At 37.3% G+C, this 21,747-nt stretch overlaps 1 protein-coding gene and 1 pseudogene across 4 annotated transcripts in view; one reads left to right on the forward strand and one right to left on the reverse strand.

Annotated features, from left to right (window-relative positions):
• The window catches only part of WNK3 (WNK lysine deficient protein kinase 3), a 162,243-nt gene that overhangs the window by 49,985 nt on the left and 90,511 nt on the right, over positions 1-21,747 (reverse strand). The gene's annotated exons all lie outside the window — the stretch shown is intronic.
• LOC109434107 (kallikrein-1 pseudogene) lies at positions 15,287-21,671 on the forward strand (annotated as a pseudogene).

Below are 21,747 nucleotides of genomic sequence, written 5' to 3' on the forward strand. Positions count from 1 at the left end.
GTGGACATGTTCATTGCAGCATTGTTTGCAATGGCCAAGATGTGGAGGTAGCTTGGGTGTCCATCGAAGGAAGAATGGATAAAGAGGAGGTGATACATGTATACAATGGAATATTGCTTGGCCATGGAAGGGAATGGGTTCTTGCCATCTACGGCGGCATGGATGGACCTGGACGGTACTGTGCTGAGTGGAGGATGTCACACAGAGAAAGACAGATGCAATGTGATTTCGATTATATGTGGAATCTAAAGAATAAAATAAACAAGTGAAACAGAAACAGACTCATAGATACAGAAAACATTTTGATGGTTGCCAGATGGAAGGGGGAGTTGGCGGTAGGTGAAAAGGGGAAGGGATTAAGAAGTACAAATTGGTAGTTACAAAACAGTCATGGGGATTTTAAATAATGCATAAAGAATATAGTCAATGATATGGTAATAACTATAAATAGTGCCAGGTGGGTACTAGACTTGTAGGGCAATCACTTCTTAAATTATGTAAATGTCTAACCACCATGCTGTACACCTGAAATTAATATAAAATAACACTGAATGTCAAATATAATTGAAAATTTTAGAAAAGTAAAGAGGAATAATAGGTTCAAATTCCAGGTATAAAACAAATAAGTCATGGGGAGGTAATGTACAGCATGGGGAATATAGTCAATAATATTGCGATAGTGTGGTACAGTGTCAGATGGTTGCTGGACTTACGGTGATCACTTCTTTAGGTATATAAAATGATAACTATGATGTACACCTGAAACTAATATAATATGGTATGTTACCTATATTTTAATAAAACCCTTAACAAGTAAGAATCCATGAGGTCATAGTGATATGAACAAATAAATAAATAAAGGAAAGCTCCTACAATACATAGTCACGTAATAAACAGAAGGAATGATGAAGTTAGAAAATCGTCAATGGATGATAAAATTAGTTGGTAAATTTGGTTGAGGAACAGAATATTTACATAGTTTCAAAATATCTCCCCACAGATTACTTATTAACTACAAAAGCAAAAATGGTCAGTTTACAGTAAAAGAACTTGGTGGCCTCACCTTAAACAAGTAATCAAATTTATCTTCAGCAATATTGGTACAAATTGACATCACATGCTTCCTAACATGAAACAATGTGCAAAGAAAACAACATCGCTTATATGGTATTCCTGACAAAAATGCATGATTTGAATCTGCACAAGAAGAAACTTCAAACAATCTCAAATTCAACAATATCCTACAAAATAACTGACCTTTATTCTTCAAAAATGTCAATGCTATGAAAGACAAAGAAAGGTGGAGATGAAAGAGACAAACAGCATAACTAAAGGTTGTGTGTGATCTTCTATTAGATCCTGGATCAAGGAGAGAAGTTGCCATTAAGGACACTATTTGGACAATTGGTGAAATATTAACATCGACAATAGATTAAATAATAGTATATTCACGACAAAATCCCTGGATTTGGTCATCGTACTGAGGTTAAGAAAATGTCCTTGTTCTTATACAGGAGTATTTAGGGGTGAAAGGGCATTGTGTTTGCAATTAGCTCTCCCATGCTGCAGAGGGAATATCTTATGTGGACAAATAGCGGGTGGATGGATGGATGGATGGATGGATGGACAGACCGACTGACCAATTGATGGACCATTATCCAGTAATGTCTTTTATCATGTCCCTCTTTATCATATATGTTTAATGTCTGATTCCAAGGACTCTATGACTTTGTATTCTCAGTGCTTCTTAGCACAGTGCCTAACACATCTTAGGCTTCCAATAAATGTTTGAAGGTAGAAAGAAATAAAAAAGCGGTGAGATAAGAAGAAAGGTTATGCCATAAAAATGTTCGTGATCCGGGTCCGGCCTGGTGGCTCAGGCGGTTAGAGCTCCATGCTCCTAACTCCGAAGGCTGCCGGTTTGATTCCCACATGGGCCAGTGGGCTCTCAACCACAAGGCTGCCAGTTCAATTCCTCGAGTCCCGCTAGGGATTGTGGGCTTTGCCCCCTGCAACTAAGATTGAACACAGCACCTTGAGCTGAGCTGCCTCCCGGATGGCTCAGTTGGTTGGTCCTCTCAACCACAAGGTTGCCGGTTCAACTCCCGCAAGGGATGGTGCACCCTGCAACCAGAAAACGGCAACTGGACCTGGAGCTGAGCCGCGCCCTCCACAACTAAGACTGAAAGGACAACAACTTGACTTGGAATAAAAGGCCTGGAAGTACACACTGTTCCCCAATATAGTCCTGTTCCCCTTCCCCAATAAAATCTTTTTTAAAAAAATGTTCATGATCCAATATTACCAATCCTGGACACATCAGTCTGAAAGAAATAATACAAAGCAATAAAAAAGTACATAGTATAAAGTTTGCTTCATAGTTAATGTTCAATAAATGGTAGCTATCTCTGTGTTTTTATTTTGATATTATACATAATAAAAACTGGTAGCGAATTACTTGTCCAGGAATAGGAGTAGAGTTAGGTAAATATGAATACTTATTGCATTATTGTGGGACCTTTGAAAACGAATCATGAGGGCCAGGTAAAGGCAGGGAAAGTTACTTAAAAATTAACAAAAAAAGCAGAAAACAAAACTGTATGTATATAATTTTAACCTCTTATGCATATGATAAAAACCTGGAATACTATAACAAATATGATAATCACTGCCATGGTGAGGAAATGGCATTCTAGGTGGATTTTTCCCCATTTCCCTACTTTTTATAATGTTATTACATGCATTTTATATTATAATGTTACTACATGCATTTTATAACTTAAAAGTTTCAAAGGATAGCAAATACTAATCATACAGGAAAATAGGTACTTTTGTAAACCACTGGTGGGATTATAAACTGGATAGACCTTACGGAAGGGTAATTTGACAAGTCTTAAAAATGTCTAGCAATTCCATTTCTAGAAATTTATCCCAAAGTAATAATTAAGAGTGCATACAAAGATTTAACTATAAGAAGGTTCCTTACAGCATGGGATATAGTTGCAAACAGAAAAAAAAAAATCAGATACTTGTTTCCTTTACTTGCTCCATTAAATAAATAATGGTAATCCATACTATAGGATATTATTCAGCATTTAAAACTGTGCTAAAGCCTATAAGATAGTGTTATAAGCGAAAAAAGATTATAATGAGTTTGTACAGTATGGTTACAATAAAATTACATGTATGTATAAGTATATAAAATGGTCTGGAAGACTATGTACCAAGGTGTTAAACAAGTTTATCTATATTCATCTTGCTTTGCTAATAGGAAAAAAAAACATGTTTAACTTTGTATACAGATTTATCAACCCTCAAATGTGGTAATCTCAGGGCAGGTCCCCATTATTTTAATACACAACATTATAGTAGTTTTAGATAAAAGTAAAAATGAAACATTTCACTAAATTTGAAAGACATCTATAAAAATGGCCCTACGTCTATTTGTAAATGTTAGTTTTGAAACTTCTAGAAATATTGTGACAGAACTTGATTTGAAACTATCATATAAAAAGGCAGATGAATAAAACCATTAGCCACGATTCTGAGAGCCAACACAAAGTAGCATTAATAAACCTGTTAATAATTATAAGTGGTTATAAAATGTAATTCCAGATTGTTGTCATAACAACTATGTTTTGTTTGTCTTAATACATAGGCTTTGCTTTGCCTCCAGATTTGTGCATCTGAACACCCTGTTACTGCTCTATCTTGCTAGGACTCACCACAATTCTTTTAAAATTTGTTTAATACAAACATTTGTTGTGTTGCTTACATTTTGTTAAATCTTGCATGTACAAGAAAAAGAAATCTCTGATACTTGCTCTCAATATTTTAACAATGAGTATAGTGAAGAGCTAACTACCTAATCTATAATTAGAAGCTAATCTAATTTATCCATAAAAATACCTTAGCATGGGTTTGACTAGATTGCAGGAGGAAGTAGAAGGCAGGAAATGGTATGTTGTGCTCATCTCTTTCCCACTCCTATCTTCAAATCCAAATGAAAGATAGCCACCAACCCCTTTTCCTAAATAAGACCTTGATATCTGGATACTTGAGACCTTAATAACTTGCTAGCAAAGTTTAATAAAACTAAAGTACCTCTGGACACTTGCAAACTGAGGATGAGGCCAAAATGAGAAGCAAAACTAGGCCTGCATTCCATGGGACACGCCATTCTCTCCCCTCTATCTTGGCACTTAAAACTGTCTCTTTAATTTGTTTCTAGATCTTTCTCAGCCATGATACTGTGAGCTCCTGAAGGGAAGAGACCGTATCTGTAAGATTTATCCCAATATTGCCAGTGCCTAACCAATACCTAAAATACAACTAGCTGCTCAATAATGTCTTTCACAATTGTAATGTTCTCGTTTTTATTAGTTTTTATTTTTATTATAGCAATAAAACAACCAGTATTTATTGAACGTTTAATTAAGTGCTGCACACCTTATATGCATTATTTAACAAATTCAAGCTTTACAACAACTGTAAGTGGTAGATACTGTTACCTTCATTTTACCAATGAGGAAGCTGAGGCTGTAAGTGATGGAGGCAAAATTTGAGTCAGTAAAAGAAAATGAATGAATAGATAAATGACTCCAAAGAGTACTGAAGAGCAGAGATGCCCTGTGCACACCATAGGGGCTTTTCTGTTAGTCTTTGTTACTTCCCAGCCCTTCTTTCTCCTTTGCTTATATCACCATTACTTGCCCTCCTCCCATCAGTGGTTCACAACCCTGGATGTACTTTATAATCTCAAGGGAAAAAGAGGAGGAATGGAAAAAGGGAAAAGGGAAGAAAAAAAGGGGGGGGGGAGAAAATCCAAGTTCATGTGCAACATTCCAGAGATTCTTATTCAATTATTCTGCAGTGAAGGAGACCTATAAAACTAGGAAGTATTTTTAAACATTTCATAAACTGCCTTATTTTATTATCAACAATACAAAACATGTCTCTCCCATGAAGTGCTTTAAAAAATGTATTGAGCACTTATTACATGCCAGGCATTTCTCACACAGATCTCGTCTAATCCTAGTAAGCTTACAAGACGGACATTTTTTTCTGACAGAAGAGTTGAATAATTGTTCCATGAAAAACCGTATGTCCACCACCCACAGTCGACAGCATTTTAATATGTTTGCATTATTATGTAATATCCATCAATCCACATTACTTTTCATGCATTTCAAAGTAAGTTGCAAATGCAATAGTCATTTTAAAATTTGATTTTATAAATTAAAAGAACCAAAGCTAAAATAAATTAAATACCCTCCCTCAAATCACACAATAAATTCAAAGAGCCAGAGTTCAAACTCATGTCTAACTAAAGATACAAATTGGTTCAAGCCTATATGTATGCTGTATATACCGATTAACAGTAAAAATGTTGCTTATTTAAAGACAATTATCACTGTGCATGATGCTCATTGCCATATTTTTATATTAATAAAGAACGCTTAATCTATAGTCATTGTTTATCTAAGCCCAATTCTTAGCCAAACCTAGATTCTGAATGATGAGATTTACCCTAAGAACTAACTGACCCACGGTGCAGTTCCTTGCACAGACTCACATCACGACACCCAGGCTATTAAACAGGCAGAACAAAAGATGAAAACACACCAGCACCACAAATACTGACAGACAAGAGGGAAAGAAACTAGGAAGAAGTTTCATTAATTATAAGGCAGGTAGAACTGGATTGAGGCATAAAATTTACCTGGGTTTCACTCCAAGACCTCCCTAGGGATCACTTCATGAAAGGGAACCTAACAGGAAGGAAACTTATACTTCATACTTTCCCCCTAATATCTGCCTTCAGTTGAGTTATCAAGGGTCTGTACCAATGAGCCAATTGATCAGGCACTGCTTTTGTGTCAGCCCTCCAAGCTTTCTACAGCTATTTGGAGAGAACAACTAACATGGTGGAGTTTTGTTTGTTTTCATATTTTTGTTTTAATTGGGGAATACTGTGTGTTTCTCCAGCGTCCATCAGCTCCAAGTCATTGTCCTTCAGTCTAGTTGTGGAGGGCGCAGCTCAGCTCCAAGTCCAGTTCTCATTTTCAATCTTTAGTTCTAGAGGGTGCAGCCCACCATCCCATGCAGGAATTGAACCAACAACCTTGTTGTTGAGAGCACGCGCTCCAACCAACTGAACCATTCGGTTGCCCCTCCGAAAGCTCAGCAGCAGCTTGTTCTCTTCAGTCTAGTTGTGGAGGGCGCAGCTCACTGGCCTATGTGGGAATTGAACCGGCAACCCTGTTGGTCAGAGCTCGCGTTCTAACCAACTGAGCCATCCAGCCGCCCCTGTTTTCATTTTTTAATGGCAGGAGTGAAAATGTATATTGGAGGTGAAAAAGAAGGGACTCACTGAGCCATTTCGCATTCTGGGAGGTAGAGTCCCTACAAGTAAAGCCAAATCAGCAAAGGTGCAGGAAGGAAAAAGTTTGGTGGCCATGCATATTGGAGATTATAGTCTTTAATATATTTGATTATTACAAGCATTAGAGAACTCATTATGGGGAGTAAATCATGTCTCAGCACAGAAGAACTACAGTAGATCAATGACCACTTAGACACGGAAAGTGTACATCTCCTTGTCCTCAAGCTGTAGAACTATGAAAGGGTTTAATCACCACCCAAGAGGACAAAAGAAGTGAAAGAAAATCTACATGAAGTCAAAAAGTTGGGTAGGGGAGTCCAGATCCTATAGGGCCTTCAGATCTTTAAGTACAATATTGTGACTTTTACTGTGAGTGAGATGGGCAATGGGAGGTTTTGGGTAGGGTTGAGACATGAATCTGACATTTTAAAGGAATCACTCTGCTTCCTATAAGGAGAATAAGTTTATAACGGAGCAAAGGCAGAAGGAAAAACAACTAGGAGGCTAATGTAACTATTCAAGTAAGAGATTAGACAAGTAATTTAAAAATAAAAATAATTTAAATAAACAAAATTGCAGAGAGAAAAATATTAGACTAGCATGATAATGGTGAAGGTGATGAGAAGTAATCAGGGAGTAGATATATTTTAAAGGAAAAGCCAAAATACTTTCAGATAATTTGAAGTGAGGTATGAGAGAAAGAGAATAAAAGATGACCACAGATATATGGCTTGAGTGACAGGAAAGACAGAGTTGCCATTTGCTGAGATGGGGACAACAGTGGAAAGGATTGGGGTGGCGGTGGGAGAAGAATGCAAAAAAAAACAGTGTTTCATTTTCAAATGTCCATTATACAATACAATCCAGTGGAGACACTGGGTGTATACTGGAGAAACATGGCCAAACAAAAACAAAAATTACTTACTAGAACACAAAGTCAAAAGCAAACTGGGCTGGAGGTATCAGTGTGAAACTCTCTCTCTCTCTCTCTCTCTCTCTCTCTCTCTCTCTCTCTCTCTCCCTCCCTCCCTCCCTCCCTCCCTCCCTCCCTCTCTCCCTCCCTCTTTCTGTCTACTGAGTAAGCAACCCTAGAAGCTATGACTCACAAGGAGCAACAAACACACACAACATCCAGAGTTTGATCTCTAAATTACTTTCCCCACTAAAAGGAATCACGGCTCCATGGACAAATGACTGATTTCAGAGCTGAGGCAGGGGAAGCACAAAATTAGCCTGGAATATTTTTCTGTGCCACAAAATAAGGAAGTGCTCCAAGAATAATGAGCGTATATCAAAAGGACACAAGAGCCACCCTGAATGGGCACCCATTAGACAAATCTGGGGTACTTTCACCATCAAAATAAATAATGATAATATTATATCACAACCTAGTAAACAAAATAAGGCTTCATGAGTCCATACCAGCAGACAGATATAAATAAATAAAGGAGAAGGGCCAACTAATAAGTATAAGGAGGAATGAAGAACTTTGAATACAATCCACAGATATTAAAAACTAATGGTGAAAGTTTTGATGAGGAAAGGGATATTTACATAGTCTCAAAATATATCCCTACAAATAACTTGTAAATCATAAGGGGGAAAATGGAAACTTTATAGTGCAGAGACCTCGCAGGCCCACTTGGACTAAGTAAAAATTAACATCATCAATATTGGGACAAACTGGAATGCCTCCTAATAAGAATACAATGTCGCTTACATGGTATTCCTACCAAAACAGGATGATTTGAATCTAGTCATGAAAAAACCAAACAAACCCAAATTGTGGGGCATTCTACAAAAAACTGGCCTCTGCTTTTCAACATTGTCAAGAAAAGCAAAGAAAGGCTAAAGAATTGTTTGAGATTAAAGCAGACTAAACAAAGAGATGAACAACCCAATAAAAACGATTTCACCAGGCACTTGACAAATGATATTGGAATCTCTAATATTTACATGAAAAGATGCTCAACATTATTACTTATCAGGGAAATGCAAGTTAAAACCACAATATATATCACATCACATCCACCAGAGTGGCTAAAATTTAAAAGACCGACAATACTAAGTGCCTATAAGGATGTCAAGTAACTGGAACTCTCATACATTGTTGGTGGAAATGAATTTTGGCACAACTGCTTTGGAAAACTTTCTGGCATTATTTAGTATAGCTAAACATACCTTTATCCTGGGACCCAGCAATCCCACTCCTAGGTACATACACAAGAGAAACGAGTACATGTGTCCACCAAAAAAAATTCATGAACGTTCACAGCGGCTTTATACTTAAGAACCAAAAACTGGAACCAATCTTAATGTCCATCAGCAAGAGAATGGATAAGTAAGTTGTGGTTTATTCTACAGTAGAACAGTTCACAACGAAAAAACAAAAAGAAAAAGAAAAAAACAAACGAATTACTGATACATGTAACAATGGGGATGAATCTCAGGGAACCTGCCAGGGAGCTGGAAATGTTCTGTATCCTCATTTGCATTTCATGGAGGAATACATATGTGAAAACTCATCAAGCTGCACATTTAAGATTAGGCACTTTAATGTATATATGCTTTATATGCATCAATAAGAAATAATATTTTTTAAAAAGTTGGTATGATTCAATTCTGATAAAATAAATACTGAAAATGCGTTTGTGTACATGTTTGTATAGGAAAATGCCTGGAAAACTTTAAAGGTTTTATTACTGAGAGGTAGAATAACAGATGATTTTAACTTTCTTTATACTGTTCTGTGATTTCAAAAAGTGTAAGTCATTTTTTAAAAGCTATTTTCACTGGAGGAAATAAAATACCCTTACCAAGACATATAAAAGATGTATACCAAATTTTCCACTTATGAGGATAAAGAATGCCACCTTTTAGCACTTAGGAAGAAAAAGAAACCAAAAATCTGACTGGCTTTAGGCTTCTCTTCTGCAGCATTAACTATAGTTTCAGATGGGTACTGGAGTTATCAGGGGATCACTTCATAAATTATATAAATGTCTAACCACTACACCGTACACCTGAAACTAATATAAAATAATATTGAATGTCAACTATAATTTAAAAAATAGTCACGGGGATATAAAGTACAACATAGGGAATGTAGTCAATAATATTGTAATAACTATATATACAGTGTCAGATGAGCCATAGACTTATTGGGATTATCACTTCACGAGGTATATAAATGTCTAATCACTACGTTGTTTTGTACATCTAAAACTAATGAAAAAAAGAGACGTCAACAGAACAAATCATCTTGTAGAAGAAAAGGTTGTAAACTGGTATTTATGCTACCCAGCCAAATTATATTTCATTCATGAATGTAAATGAAAGGTCAGCTTCAGATACCCAAAGAATCAAAAATAGCACACTTAAGTAACTTTGAAAAATCACACAAAGCTATTTTCCAAACTACAGAGGCACTTAGGAAAATTTAAGAATCAAGAATAGGAAAAGCTGTGGTATAAAAACTGGTGCTATACACTAAAACCAGTAATCAGTATTAAGTTCATATTGTTAAAACTTTGCTTCAAAACTGAGTGTACACATAAAAACTGATAATGTAACATGTATAGTATGATAAAATTTTTAAAAATACCTTTCACAATCATTATCTCCCCAAAACAATTGTTTGCCTTTCCCTAAAATACCTTATAATAGTAATCCACTGATAATCAGTCTCTTCTCTCATTCCACCAACTTCCCAAATTGAAGATTTCAACTGTGCTGCTATTTCAGAGGTTGGTTCCTTCCTGGAGAGTAAGATCAACCAGAAAGGTTCCCATCCTTTTGACATCCTCAATGCTTTAGCTAATTTACATTACAAAATGGATATAAATGTCGCTATAAATCAATCCAAATGACTAATGTACTTATTACCAATATCCACATTATAAAGATATACTAAGCAACATGTGCCTTTTGGGTACATTTTTTTGACAATGTTCAGCAAACACACCCACTATGTATACTGATTTCCCTTCAATTAGAGTGAAGTTGATTTCACATATATACACTACTCTGCTAAATAGCATTTTAAAATAAGTGGTCTAATACCCTAGAAGCCAGATATAACTTTAATTCTCAATTTTTACACAAACATTTAATGGAATTAACTATTTTACAGAGGAAGTTACAGTGAAGATAAATGAGATGACGCAGCTTGGTCCTCAATGTCAGTTCTCTATAAGATTTACTCCTTTAGAATGCCTCAGAAACCGGTCACATAATATGTATTTAAACTGTCTCTACCAGAATAAATTTGTTGATTGTTTTAATCATATTCACACATAGTAGGCCCATGGATGTTTCTCAACAAATTGAACATGGAGAATCTTTTGCCAATTAATATCAGCATTATAAACATCAACAAAGTCCAGTCTTCATATAGTTTCTGTATTGTCTTGAAAATAGTGGAAGGACAGAAATGTAACAGAGATAGTAAATAAATATCTCAAAGGTACTGGTATCTTTAGCAACTATCTCTCTGGGTCTTAAATATACTATGGTTGGAATTAAAATCACCAACACTGGAGCTGAAAATTATTCTATTGAGATCAGCTATGAAACAGTAGTAAAGTAGGAAATGCTATTAAGAACCACAATTTCCAGAGTAATCTTACAAACATACAACTCAGATATGCTAATAAGTACATTTATCTGTGAAAACAATACATGATAACATTTTATTGACTCTTGATGCATTCAAACTCTGAAATCTGGCCAAAACTGTCAATGCTTCTAAAAACAATATCAACAAAAACCTGAATGAAATCTCTGCTCCTAGTCAATGCTAAATGTTTGCAACAACAAAAATCACTAAATCATCTTTCCCTTATAATGTTAATCCACATTATTCATACAGATGAAAAATTCTAAGAGACGGAATCAATATGATAACAAAGAACACACACATCTACTCTAATACTCTAGAGAGCAACAGAAATGATGTTTTTTTAAAAACTAGAATAAAGTCACAATATCCAAGAAAAACTAATATTGCCATCCACAGACCATAAATTGTAGAGAATCTCCAAAAGAAGAGAAACCAATGGATCATATCCATAGAGAAACAAAACCTACGGAAACACCAAAGCTTAAGAAAAAATAAGAACCAAACCCAAAAAAGAAATGAAGTCTTTAGAACAATTAACTTCTTTATAATAAGTACTTAATGCTGCCTAGCAATCCCAACCATTCATTCTAACATTCCCCTAGTAAACTATACCTTCGCCACTTTCCTCAAACTTTTAATACCTACTCCCTCCCCCAAAATCATCCTCCAATGAAATAGATTCTCTTGCATCTATTTCAATAAGAAAATAAAAACAGCAACAAGAGAATTTTCATAAGCTCCCACTACCACATCTACTTACCTAATAGCATTTGTGCCCATACATTCTGCCTTTGACCATATTATTATGGAAAACCTGTCTGGGCTCCAATGCTAAGGCCAACCTGTCTACGTAAAAAATAAACTTATGTCCTCTCACTTTATCAAGGACATCACTCCAGTAATTCTCCTTTCTCTGTCCTATCTCACCAATTTTCCCCTCATTTCTAAATCATTCCTCTTATAAATATGAGATTGTATCGCCATTCAAACAAACACTCTCTACCAGGGCTTGCTGAGATATGACCGATTATGAAGCCAGGACCGGGAGGAATAGGATGGGCTTGGAACATAAGTTCAAAGAATGATGGGGACACGTCAAAAGGACAAAGGAACTAGCTTGAAAAGGATCCCACTGGCCAAATCTGAGACACATGGTACATCGAAATAAATGATACTGATGAATTATAACCCATAGAATAAAATAAAATCTATAATGTTATTAAATGAATTAATAAACAAATGGGGGAAGAATGGAGAGCTCTAATCCAAACAATAAATATAGGATTCGGAAATCACCATTTGGCAATCACCATAGTAATAATTGTTATAGGCAAGAATTTTCAATGGCTGCCAAAACTATGGGTAAAAGTTTTATGATAAACATTAAGTCTCAAAGTAACTCTCTACAAATTACTTAATTACAAAATGAAAAATATTAACTTTTCAGTGGAAAAACCTGGTAGACACCACCTTAACCCAGGGACCAAAATTAATATCACCACTAATAAGACAATGGACACCATATACCTCCTGATATGATGCACTGAAGAGAATTCAACATCACCTTTATAGTATTCCTGCAATAAATGCATAACCCAAATCTAATCATGTGGAAACATAACACCAACCCAATGTAAACGATATTCTACAAAATAACTGGCCTATACATGACAAAAATATCAAGGTTATGAAAGACAAAGAAAAGCTAAAAAAAAAGTTCAAGATTAGAAGAAACTATTAAAGAAGAGTAACAATAAAATACAAAAAATTATCGCAGATTAGATCTTGAAACAGAATTTTTTTCTTTTGGTGTTAAAAAGAGCATTAATATTATATATTTAGAAGAAATCTCTGAAGAGCGTTAAAAATGAAGAATCTGAGAGACTTCTGGAACACCCCTTAAATACCCCACACAATACAGCTAACTACAAAAGGTCTCATTGCTACTACAGGTATTCTTGAGATGTGAGGCAAGGTACTCTTAACCTAAAAGTCACAAAGCTTAAACACTTGAGTTAAAAAAGTCCAAACCAGCTCCCAATGTTGACCAATCAGACCTTCATTTTAAGTATTAAGCAACAACCAAAAAATTTACTAAATATGGGAGGAGATTTACACACCATAAAACTAATATGACACACAATATCCCAAAGAAATGGGCCAGAAAAATGAGAATTAGGAAATTAATGGAAAGAACTGAATTGTGTACATCACTGGGAGAAAAAAAATGACTGAACTAGAGCTACATATATCAACATGGATGAATCTCATAAACAATGTTGACTTTTTAAAATAAATTGCAGAAGAATGCATATGCTAGGATACCATTTACATGAAGCTTTAAACCTTGAAATAAAGCAAAACACAAGTATCCAGGGGACTGCAAATGCACTGATAATTTTTTTTATTTCTTAAGCTGAGTGATGAGTATATGCATGTCCCCTGTATTATTCTTGATATCCTTGCATATATCATAAAGATTTTACTATAAATATTTTAAGTCAAGAATGCAGGTAAACTAATGAAGCATTTCAGCAACATTCAATCATGTTCTAGAGGGTTACACATACCAATTATGTAATCTTTAATATAAAAGAACGCACCTGCATTGAAAAAGAAAAAAAACTATTAATAGTCTCATCAGTTCAAGTCAGGTTTTACCAAATGAATTTTGGTAACAAATATAGGAAAATCCTTTCAGTATACAAAAACTTAAAATTCAGGCATTAAGGACCTATAATAAGAAGAAATGGAGAAATCCAGTATTATAATAGGATGCTTCAACATATTTTCCTCCAAAAGTAAAAGAACAATTGGACAAAAAAAGCAAAAATATTGAGAATTTGAATACTATAATTAAGCATGATGTAATAAAAATATACAGAACTTGGAATGGTCCTCCCAGAATAGAAAATAGAAATCATTAGCAAACAAAGTATAAAAAACATCAAATTCCAAAAAGTAGAAAGCATAGTCTGACTATAATGCCATAAATATAGAAATTAACAATCAAATCTATCCAAATCAAAATTAATAATCATTTAAAATAACTTATATTTAAGACAAAATCAAAGCAAAAATTTTAAACTTCTTATAAATAAAGTAATTAAAACACTGGAGTATTGGTATAAAAATAGATAAAGGTCAAAGGAATAAAAGAGTGAGTTGAGAAATGACACAGGTATGTATAATAACCAGTTATGTGTGAGATAGCATTTCAGAGAGATTTTCTGGTGAAGATGGCGGGGTAGGTAAATGCTGTGCTTGGTTCCTCCCATCACCACATCAAAATTACAACTCAACTATATAATAACCATCATTGATAATCACTTCAAGTCTAGCTGAACCGAAGCCCTACAACTAAGGATGTACAGAAGAAGCCACCTCAAGATGGGTAGGAGGGGCAGAGATGTACAGGAGACTGATCTGATACCCATGAGTCACCGATAAATATCAAGACGGACAGCTCAGCTGCAGAGGACCACCCTGGATAAGTGAGGGATCCCAGCCCCCTACCGGGCTCTCCAGCCCAGGATTCCAGTGCCAGGGAGAGAAGTACCCATACTTCTGGCTGTGAAAACGAGTGGAGTTGGTGGCTAAGTAAGATGAAGGAGGCTGGAGTCCCAGGCACTTCTCTCAAAGGGCCCACACACAAACTTACTTGCTGATGGACTCCCTTGCTCTAAGGTCCACTACTGGGACAGCAGCTTGACAGGGCCATACATAGAGGAATGAACTGTCTGGCTTCAGAACGAGGGCTGCAGGGGCAGCTTTCTCCCAGACAGAAGTGCTGGCAGAAGCCATTGTTTCTTTCTTGAGCCCAACCCACTCCCAGCGAGCAGAAGCAAGTGGCCCCATATCTGAGTCTCCATCCACCTAGCCATCATCTTTCATCCACCCCACCTGGTGATTCCCTGAGACCCTACCCTACCCAACTTGCGGGCACACCCAAGCCACTTCCAGTGAATTTCCCCCACGATCAGCCTATCTTGGCTCATGCTTCCGCCTTTCCTAAAAACTTCTCAAAGGTTCACAAACCCCAACAAGCAGCAACTGACTGTGGTGGGTCCTGTACCACTGGCTGAGCAGCCCTATGCCCGGAACTAGCAACAGTGGCCTCGGTTGGTGGCTTAGACTCTTGAGACATTTCCAAGCCCAGCGTACGTGGTGGCCATCTGCAGATTCCTTTGTGACTCATTCCAGGTAGCCCCGAGCAGGGCACAGGCTGTGGCTGAATTTTGTCTGAGATGGGTACCTTCGCAGGAAACCCTGGGGCTGACATGCCAAGTAGCCAGTTTGAGACCCAGCTCGACTACTACCAGGCTACCTACAGGGACAACACATCCAAAGGGCAGACTGGGCAGGCACCAGAACCTTGCTAACAGGAATCCTGTTCTGTAGGGTCACCCCTAAACACAGCTGTAATCATAGCCAGTCCTCACAACCAATCAACCTAAGGATTATCCCTCCCACTGACAAGCAATCAAGGCTCAACTACAACAGGAGGGCACACACAACACACACAAGGGACATACCTGGAGCACTCAGCTCTACTGATCGGGGAGACTGAGCCACTGAGCTCCACAGAAAACCAACTACATAAGGCTATTACTACATTAAGACTGGGAGGCATAGCCGCCCTACCTAATATAGAGAAACAAACACAGGGAGGCAGCCAAAATGGGGAGCCAAAGAAATATGTCCCAAATAAAGGAACAGAACAGAACAAAACTACAGAAAAAGAACTAAACAATATGAGACAAGGCATCTACCAGACACAGAGTTCCAGACAGTGGTTAAAAGGATGCTCGATGATCTCAGGGAGAACTTCAAAAAATACACACAAAACATAAAAATAGAGATTAACAAAACATACAAAAGAACCAGTCAGAAATGAAGAATACAAAAACTGAAATGAAGAATATATTAGAGGGAATCAACAGTAGATTAGATGATGCAGAGAAACAAATCAGTGATATAGAAGACAAGGTAGCAGAAAACACACAATCAGAACAGCAAAAAGAAGAAAGAGCCCAACAAATGAGGAGAGTTTAAGGGGCCTCTGGGACATCAAGCACACCAATATTTACATCATAGGGACACCAGAAGGGGAAGAGAGAGAGCAAGGAATTGAAAACCTATTTGAACAAATAATGAAAAAAAACTCCCCTAACCTGGCAAACGAAATAGACATAGAATCCCAGAGTGCAGGGAGTACCAAACTGAATGAACCCAAAGAGGCACACACCAACATGTATCATAAGTAAAATGCCAAAGGTTAAAGACAAAGAAAGAATCTTAAAAATGGCAAGAGAAAAGCAGTTAGTTACCTGAAAAGGATCCCCCATAAAGATCTGTTGATCGCTCAAGAGAAATTTTGCATGCCAGAATGAACTGGCAGGAAATATTCAAAGTCATGAGAAGCAAAGACCTACACTTAAGATTATTCTACCCAGCAAAGCTATCTTTTAGAATCGAAGGAAAGATAAAGAGCTTCCCAGACAAGGAAAGGTAAAAGGAGTTCATCACCAAACCAGTATTACAAGGAATCTACAGGGACTTCTTTAAGATAGAAAGAAAAGGATAAAAACAAAAACATTAATAATAAAATTGCAATAACTACATATCATCTATCAATTACTTTAAATGTAAATGGCTTAAATGTGCCAAGCAAAAGATAAGGTGGCTGAATGGATAAGAAAACAAGACCCTAACATATGCTGCCTACAAGAGACTCACTTCAGATAGAAAGACACACACAGACTGAACATAAAGGGATGGGGAAAATGTATTTCATGAAAATGGAAACAAACAAAAAAAGCTGGGGTAGCAATATTTATACCAGACAAAACAGACTTGAAAACAAAGGCTATAACAAGAGCCAAAGAAAGACCCAGTAATCTAAGAAAGATCCACTTCTACTTATCCAAAGAAGAGGCACGTGCATCCATATGCTCATTGCAGCATTATTTACAATGGCCAAAATGTGGAGGCAGCCTGGATGCCCGTTGATGGATGAATAAAGAATAGGGGGTACAGATATACAATGAAATATTGTTCAGCCATGGAAGGGAGTGGGTTATTCCCATTTGCGGTGGCGTGGATGGACTTGGAGGGTATTGTGCTCAGTGGAGTATGTCAGACAGAGAAAGACAGATGCAATGTGATTTTGCTAATATATGGAATCTAAAGATCAAAATAAACAACCAAACAAAACAGAAACAAACTCAAAGATACAGAGAATATTTTGATGGTTGCCAGATGGGAGGGGGGTTGGGAGTGGGTGAAAAGCAGGGAGGGGTTAAGAAATACAAATTGGTTATTACACAGTAGTCATGGGTGTGTAGGGTATAGCACAAGGAATATAGTTAGTAATATTGTAATAACTATGTATAGTGTTAGATGAGTTATAGTTTTATCAGGGAGATACACAGGGGGTTGTGGGCAGGGTGAAAAAGGTGAAAGGATTCAGAACTACAAATTGATAGTTACAAAACAGTCATGGGGATGTAAAGCATGGGGAATGTAGTCAATAATATGGTAATACCTATGTATAGTGCATGGGATACTAAACAAGTTAGGGGGATCACTTCTTAATTTATATAAATGTCTAACCACTGTGCTGTACACCTGAAATTAATATAAAATAATATTGAATGATAACTGTAACTGATAAATTAAAAAGGGAGGGAGGTGAAGGGCAATAATTGGTCCAAATTTCCAGGTATAAAACACATAAGTCATAGGGATGTAATGTACAGTATAGGGAATATAGTCAATAATAATGTGATAGCATAGTACAGTGTCAGATGGTTGATGGATTTACCTGGGTGATCTCTTCTTGAGGTATGTAAATGTTGAATAAGTATGGTGTATACCTGTAACTAACATAATATTGTTATGTTAGCTGTATTTTAATAAAAATCTTTTTCTAAAAAGCACCACAAAATAAGGCAATAGGAACTGGAAGATACTTTAGTAGAAATTAATTTCTGTTAGGACAACTCTTACATTATTTGTTAGGACAACTCATAAATTATTTGTCTACCTTGTTTTACTGTCCCATGTCAAATTTTCACCAAGCAAGGTAAGTCTATGACTTTTTCAAAGATGGCTGCCTTCAAAGAACTGTACCCAAGGTACTAGTTTCCAATGTTAAGGATCAACATCTGACTGAGCTGTATGAAAAATAAAAAAGCGTGATATTCCACATGTTTCTAATAAAACACTGCTTAGTATTCCTGGTTTCCAACACCTTAAAACATGACTGTTTGATTCTGTTTCCAAAAGCCAGCATAAGGCTCAAGCACAGGGGGGAAGAAAACCTCCTCTGCCTCCTAAACCAATATAAGAAAGTAGCCAGGGCTGTCCCCGTGGGGAATTAGAAGTAGTCCTCTCTGTGAGCTTGAACTGATGTTCCCCTATGTAACTTGCAGATTTTCTTTTTAATGATTTTTCTTACAACAAGGTCAACAGATTTTTCCAGTATCCATTATTCTGATATAACACTGTGTGTGTGTGTGTGTGTGTACATACATATATATGTATTGCTTCTACAATGACATAAGATCCTCATATACTCAAAGATATTGCAATATGTCATAAAAAGATTACTACACTATGAAAAAGGAAACCTGAGTACTAAATACACTTCACAGCTGATTTTGAATAAGTACTTAACTCTCTGTACAATGCTTTTCAAATCTAGAAAATGGGGTTAATTGTACTATCCTAATTTTCTGCAAAACTTTTATAAACTACAAATGGGAAAATTCATGTTACAGCCCATTGAAAGTCATAAATCACAGTAAACTTGTAGAGCATTAACTAAAATAAAGATCAAAATTGTAATAAAAATTATTAAAACAAAAAAAGAGATAGCATTTCAGATTGGTGTAGAAAGGATGGACTGTTTAATAAATGTGCTAGGACAAATGTCTATTAATTTTGAAAAAATACAACTAGATATCTACCTCACACAGTCTACAAAAAAAAAAAAATCCAAACAGGATATAGAGCTAAACAAAGACAAAATGATTTAATGTATCAGAAAACACAGAATATTTGATGCTCATGAGACTTCCTAAGACACACACAAAATCCAAAAGCAAAAAAAAAAAGATAGATTTGATCTTATACAGAATAAATGCTTGTGTGTGACAAATGACACTATAAGCAAATTAGAGACACACTGGGAGAACGTAATTGTGGTATACTTAACAAAAGATTAGTATCAGGGTAAGGGGTTGGGGGGTGGGAGATGAGGGTAAGGGGAGATCAAATATATGGTGATGGAAGGAGAACTGACGCTGGGTGGTGAACACACAATGGGATTTATAGATGATGTAATACAGAATTTTACACCTGAAATCTATGTAATTTTACTAACAATTGTCACCCCAATAAATTTAAAAAAAAGATTAGTATCAGAATATATCAAGAAATCAAAGACGCAAAAGAGGAAGGCCTTAAGAGACAAATGGGCGAAGAATATGAATGGTATTTGCAAAGAAGAAAAATGAATATTAAATAAATACATGAAGAAGTAAATAAACTATGGTACAGCCATACAACAGAATACTATTCAACAATAAAAAGTAACCAACTACTGATAAACCTAACAACTTGAGTAGATCTCATATCAATCTCAAATGGTTACATATTGTATGATTCCATTTATGTAACATTCTCAAAATGACACAGTTCTCCTGATGGAGAACAGATCAGTGGTCACCAGGGTTTATATGTGGGAGAGGGTGTGGCTATTAATGAACACCTCAAAGGAATTTTGGTGGTGATGGAATTGTTCTGTATCCAGATTGTGGTGACAGTTATATAAGTCTATACATGAAATAAATGCACAGAACTACAGACAAACAAAATAAGTAAATGCATGTGAAAACTGGTAATATCCGGGCCGGCCCGGTGACTCAGGCAGTTGGAGCTCGGTGCTCCTAACTCTGAAGGCTGCCGGTTCGATTCCCACATGGGCCAGTGGGCTCTCAACCACAAGGTTGTTCAACTCCTGGAGTCCCGCAAGGGATGGTGGGCTCCGCCCCCTGCAACTAAGATTGAACTCGGCACCTTGAGCTGAGCTGCTGCTGAGTTCCTGGATGGCTCAGTTAGTTGGAGTGCATCCTCTCAACCACAAGGTTGCCGGTTCGATTCCCGCAAGGGATGGTGGGCTGCGCCCCCTGCAACAAGCAACGGCAACTGGACCTGGAGCTGAGCTGCGCCCTCCACAACTAAGACTGAAAGGACAACAACTTGAAGCTGAACGGCACCCTCCACAACTAAGACTGAAAGGACAACTTGACTTGGAAAAAAAGTCCTGGAAGTACACACTGTTCCCCAATAAAGTTCTGTTCCCCTTCTCCAATAAAATCTTTTTATAAAAAAGCCTGGTAAAATCCCAACAAGGTTTGTAGTTAATAGTATTGTTCCATTGTCAATTTCCTGGTTTTGGTGACTGTACTATGGTTATATATTATTGGGGAAAGCTGAGTGAAGGGTACACAGGAACTCTCTGTACTATTTTGGCAGCCTCTATATGAGTCTAAAATCATTTAAAAATAAAAAGTTAAGACCCCCTCTTGTCCTCCCTCCCGTTTCTCTCTCACTCTGTCACCTCCTAGCCTGCTCTGCCTATTTCTCATTCTCTCTCTTTACTTCTTCCATCCCTTTTCCCACTTTGATTATTTCTCACTCTCCTCCCTTGCTCTGCTCTTTCACTCCTGCTTCTTCCATTTGTCTGTTTCTCACTATCTGTCTTTTCTCCTCCTCATCCTGCCTCCTTTCTGTTCCCTCTATCTCTCTGTTTTCCTCTCTGCCTTTCTCATTTCCTGTATCTTTTTAAGCAGTTTTTCACTGCCTTTCTCTTTGTCTCTGGATCTGCCTTTCCCACTGTCACATTCTTTTGCTTTCTCACTGTCTCTATTTCTCCATGATTCTAAACCTTTCATGCTCAGTTTTTTTCCTTGTTTCTCTTTCTCTCCTTTGGGACCCGCCCCCACGCTGCCCTGCCCCTTCTCCCTTTCCCCCCCTCTCTCCTCATTCCCTTGGTCCCTCTCTCTCCCCAGTAATTACCAGCTCTGGCTGGGTCGCCACAGCCTGTTTGAGAATGAAGACACAGCATAGTTGGTCCAGGTCAGTAAGAGCTTCCCACATCCTCAGTTCAACCTGAGCCTCCTGAAGAACCACACCACCTATCCAGAAGATGACTACAGCTACGACCTCATGCTGCTCCACGAGGCAGAGCCCACCCACATAACAGATACTGTGAAGGTCCTGGACCTGCCCACCCAGGACCCCCATCTGGGGAGCACCTGCTATGCCTTTGGCTGGGGCAACATCAAACTAGACCCACTTCTAGTTGAGTACCCAGATGAGCTCCAGGGTGTGGACCTCAAGCTCCTGACCAACGATGTGTGTGCCAATGCTCACCCCCAGAAGGTGACAGACATCATGCTGTGTGCTGGACACTTGCAGGGTAGCAAGGACACCTGTGTGGGTGACTCAGAGGGCCCACTGATCTGCGATGGTGTATTTCAAGGAATCACATCTTGGGGACACACCCCATGTGGCCGAACCCATATGCCCAGCGTCTTTACCAAACTTCTCTCCTTCCTGGACTGGACCAAGGAGACCATGGCAGCCAACCCCTGAATGGCCTCCGCCCTGTCCCTGACCCCCAGTAAAACCAAATATGCATTAAAAATAAATAAATAAAAATAAAAACAAA

The sequence above is a fragment of the Rhinolophus sinicus genome, chromosome 18 (assembly GCF_057876585.1).
Source record: "Rhinolophus sinicus isolate RSI-liver-muscle chromosome 18, RSI-T2T, whole genome shotgun sequence".
In the NCBI taxonomy this organism is placed as follows: domain Eukaryota; kingdom Metazoa; phylum Chordata; class Mammalia; order Chiroptera; family Rhinolophidae; genus Rhinolophus; species Rhinolophus sinicus.